This window comes from Gavialis gangeticus, unplaced genomic scaffold (genome assembly GCF_001723915.1).
Source record: "Gavialis gangeticus isolate Ggan-Ray unplaced genomic scaffold, GavGan_comp1, whole genome shotgun sequence".
Lineage (NCBI taxonomy): Eukaryota > Metazoa > Chordata > Crocodylia > Gavialidae > Gavialis > Gavialis gangeticus.
In genome coordinates this window covers 118,858,307-118,862,458 of record NW_017728992.1, presented here as the reverse complement: position 1 = coordinate 118,862,458, position 4,152 = coordinate 118,858,307, and the positions used below count along the sequence as shown (strand labels likewise).

At 41.8% G+C, this 4,152-nt stretch overlaps 1 protein-coding gene across 1 annotated transcript in view; it reads right to left on the bottom strand.

Annotated features, from left to right (window-relative positions):
- XKR4 (XK related 4) overlaps positions 1 to 4,152 on the bottom strand; it is a 145,743-nt gene that overhangs the window by 82,454 nt on the left and 59,137 nt on the right. The gene's annotated exons all lie outside the window — the stretch shown is intronic.

The window sequence follows — 4,152 nt, the reverse complement described above, 5'->3', positions numbered from 1 at the left end:
AAATCTCCAAATTGAATCAGCTACTGAAGCTTTGCACAGTCCTACTATTTGGCATCACTTGCTGTCATCTGAGACACTGAAATACTTTGGGTTCAATGTTCTGCTGCCTCACACCTTGCATAGTCATATATGCCTGCACAAAGTGCATATGAAACAAGTACTATTCCAATATTCCAGTATTTGATATCCACTTTGGTAGGACAGGGTGCCACCTTTCATTTGTGCAGGTGTAAATGACTCCATAAGGTGTCTCATCAGGCATTTCACATGGGTGCTCTAAAAACAATTCTATTCGGCTAACCTTTGGCCCCACTGCATCCTTTTTATTCTACACCAGCAGGTTGGAAGGAATGAAATGATGATCTAAATAGGACAGCTGGGATTCCTGGGATGGCAGTGCACCAGCATATCAAAATCCACATCACCTGCTCCTGCCCCCAGTGTCCCCGTGTAGGGAATGAAAATCAGCAAGCTGCTCTCTGGGGATTGTAGGGAGCAGTCATTACAGCAACTTGAGTTGGGGCCAGAGTCTTTCCTAGTCAAGCTGCTTCCAGGATTGGGATAGGCAGATAAGGAGGAAAAAAAGAGAAAATATCACAAACATCCTCTTTCCTTCCTCAGATGCACATAGCACTGATCCAACACAACTCATCTGGCTCACAATATAAAACTTTCTCTCTCACACACAAAAGGGGCTGAAATCAGTACAGACTGACACTCTCTGTAATCCTGCAGAAATCAAGGGCATTGGTTGGGACCAAACTGGTACAGAGATTGGTTCAGCTAATGGAAACTGAGATTGCTGATATATGACTACATTTCAAAAGGAGAAAGTATGGTAGACACAGTAGAAATAGTTATTGAATTCATGATTAGGGACAGCAAAAACTACAATATGCACCAAGCATCAATCCACAAGGCCATTACTTGAATGAATGCATTTTCATTTCAGCAGTATGCAGACCATTAGATGATAGGGAGAAAAAAAGACTTTAATCAGTACTTTGTGAGGTGTGTTAATTATCTCACAGAGACAAAAAGACCATGCAATGAAAGACAATGGTTAAAACTCCCCTTTCTGAGGCTGTTGAGCCTTCATTTGTTCTGAGTGCTTTTGGCATAGACTCTAGGGTAAATCTAGAGTGGATGCATTTGGTGATCAGTGGACTGTGTAATGAAGTAGTGATGCAACACATTTCCTTTTTTCTGCAAGGGAGTCCCTGCGGGTCTGGATGCAGCTAAATATGACAGGGTAAAGCAGTTAAAATTGTTGATACATTTGTTCATATTTTTTTTCTATAAAACAGGTGTGAATTTGGAGTCCCTTAGGTAGGGGACTCTTTCTAAGCCTTTTTTAAAACAATAACTATTACTTGGTAGGCCTCCTTTTTGGCATTCCAACATTATATTAAAAAACTATTAGGAGCAACAAGGTGATAGGATTTAGAAAATCATGTGGCTAACAAGTCAGGAGAGATCATTGGGCCCCATACAAGTCTATCCTTAGAAATTCTTGTCACTCGTATCACTGATTCTTCACTGGAAACTTCTACCCATTCCTCTCACTTCCCCATTGCTTTCTACTGCCTCTTAGAGTAGTCTTGTGCTGCTTATTTCAACACATTTTCTTGGCAATATATTTACTACCTTTGAGTGAGAAAACCGGTCATGAAAACCTTGGTTGCTTTCTTAGTCTAAGTACAGTGACCATCCTTGACTGAGAGATTGCAGCCACTGATAGATACTGAAAATCCCTTAGGCAGAATCGATCTAAGTTATGCGGTTTTCTGTAAGTGGCGTAGTTTAGATCAGTAGCAAACAGAAGACACATTTGCTTTTTGGTGGAGGGTAGGGGGCAAATCTTAGATCAGGTTCTGCCATAATGGAACTTGTGTTCCATTATGGATAGAGACAGGTTTCCAAATGCATATACCAGTAAAAGTGTAATGTCTATACCTGGCCTTAGATTCTTAAGACAAAGATCATATTATCAGGTGTTTCCAACTTGTATTCTAAAAACGGCTGTTAGCTACCTCAAAGTCTGCTCTTGTAAGAATGAGATCAAATGCTTTAAACTTTCCTTTCAAACAAATGTTTAAAATAAAACAAGCATGTAACTGCAAACCCCTGGAACTACCCTTCTTTAGGCTTTTTGTAGAAGATGGCTAAATCTAAAGTCAAATAGGGTTTGCTTCTCTTCTCACTTGCTCCTGTTTTACAATGGCAAAGCTATATTTCAATAAAGCAAATGCTGAATTCCACTGGTAATAATTAGAGGAGAATCGGCCCGTGTGCTTTACATGAGAGTAGTATTACTGTAGGAGTGAGTTTTTAGAAGATCGTTTATGTGGTGCATGTAGCTGTATAAGCATAAACTATACTTGCAAGAGTAAAGCAGGGTCAGACCTTATCAATAACTAAACAGCAATAATGTAATAATATCAGTAACAGAGTTACTAAAACTGTCCTAGCTTGATTCTAATGTGCATCTCTCACTAGATGGCACTGCAGCATAGGTTTGCTTAAGCTGATGGAAAAATAGAACTTCTGTAATTGTTAACTATATTTGTCATACAAATATTGGATGGTTTTGTCAACTTACTGTGCTTAGCCTCTGTCTAAAAGTTCATATAATTTAAGTATAAAAACTGTAGAATTTGAGGGCAAAAGACAAAGCTTGATTGAAGACTGGATTAGAAAGAAAATGATTTAGAAGTCAAACCCCAGCTGAATAGTCCCTTTATTTGCACAGAGAGTGAATAAAGCATTGGAAATAACACTTCAGATGTTCCTTTTAATATGTACACATGTACATAAATATGAGGTGTAGGTTTGTCTCCTATGAAAAACATTGATAAGGTTTCCCTCAAACCTCATTATAGGACCACAACAGTGTGGAAAGAGGATAGGGAATCAGGAGACCAAGGATGACTTCTCCAAGATTGTGGGGGGTGAGGGGGTGGTTTGGCCTGGAAGACAGTTTGGCTGCAAGAGAGTTAGATCATTATGTTTTAGGAGACACTCCTGCTGTTGGAAAATTTGGACCTAAAGAGTGAAATTCTCACCATTCAGAAAGCCAGCACAAAAAACTTACATACTTCAATTTTGAGGGATTAAGTGAAATTTAAGGCTTTAAGTGGTGTGGAGATCTCATATGGCCTCCAACGACACTCCAATCCTTTTGCCATTTTTATCTATGCTGAATATATTTAAAATATTGAATATTCTGGTCAGTAAGAAGCATCCCTGATATAAAGGATGGCTGGATATATGCAATGTTATGATACCATTACATGACCGGCTAGAAGGAACACTTGCTGCTGATCAAGTCAAAGAAACTGTATCTTACAGTGACAAATGAATGAATGAAAGTGGAAGAGACCACATGATAGGTTCAGGGGAAGTACCTCTAAGCAAAAACGGACAGATAATTGCTTAACCTACAGCTATGGTTGACTCACTGTGACCTGTACTGTCATATACCATTGCTAAACATGTACCAAGACAAGCACTGTATTAGCTAGGCTTAAAGCCTGGACAGGAAGGCAGAACTGAATGGTCTGAAGTATTAGACATGAAACTGAACTGCCCTCCCTGCCCCTGTGCAAAAAACCCACCACCAACAAAATGGTATGTGGGATTAATCGGGAATCTAATCTATACAGTTACGACATATCTGTGCTTTCCCATGTCCTCTTTTTCCCCAGACATGTCCAATCTCCATCTGGGTGGTTTTTTGAAATCTGATCAAATGTCTGGGATTTTGCTCTGCTCAGCTGGTGGGAATGTGGGGAGGATGACTGAAGATAGGGGTATCCTGTGTGTCTGTATGCGCACATGCATGTGGCCGACCTGCAGCCAGGCAGGGTGGTGGGAGCAACCTCTCCAACTGGATGGTGGGGTGGGGGTTGGAGGACCAGGGCTGGGGGACTGTCCATGGTGTGTGTGTGAGGGGGGCGGGTACCTGCCCGTGCTGCAGGAAGGTGTCCAGGAGCTGGGGCTGGGGCTGGGGCTGGGGCAGGGGCAGGGCGGGAGTGGGAGCTGCATCTCCAGTGGGTAGTGGTGGGGGGCCCTTTGAGGACTGCTGGGCCATCTTGTGCTCATAGGGGCCAGGCAGCCCCAGGAGATGCTACCTGGGGGAGTGGGGTTAGG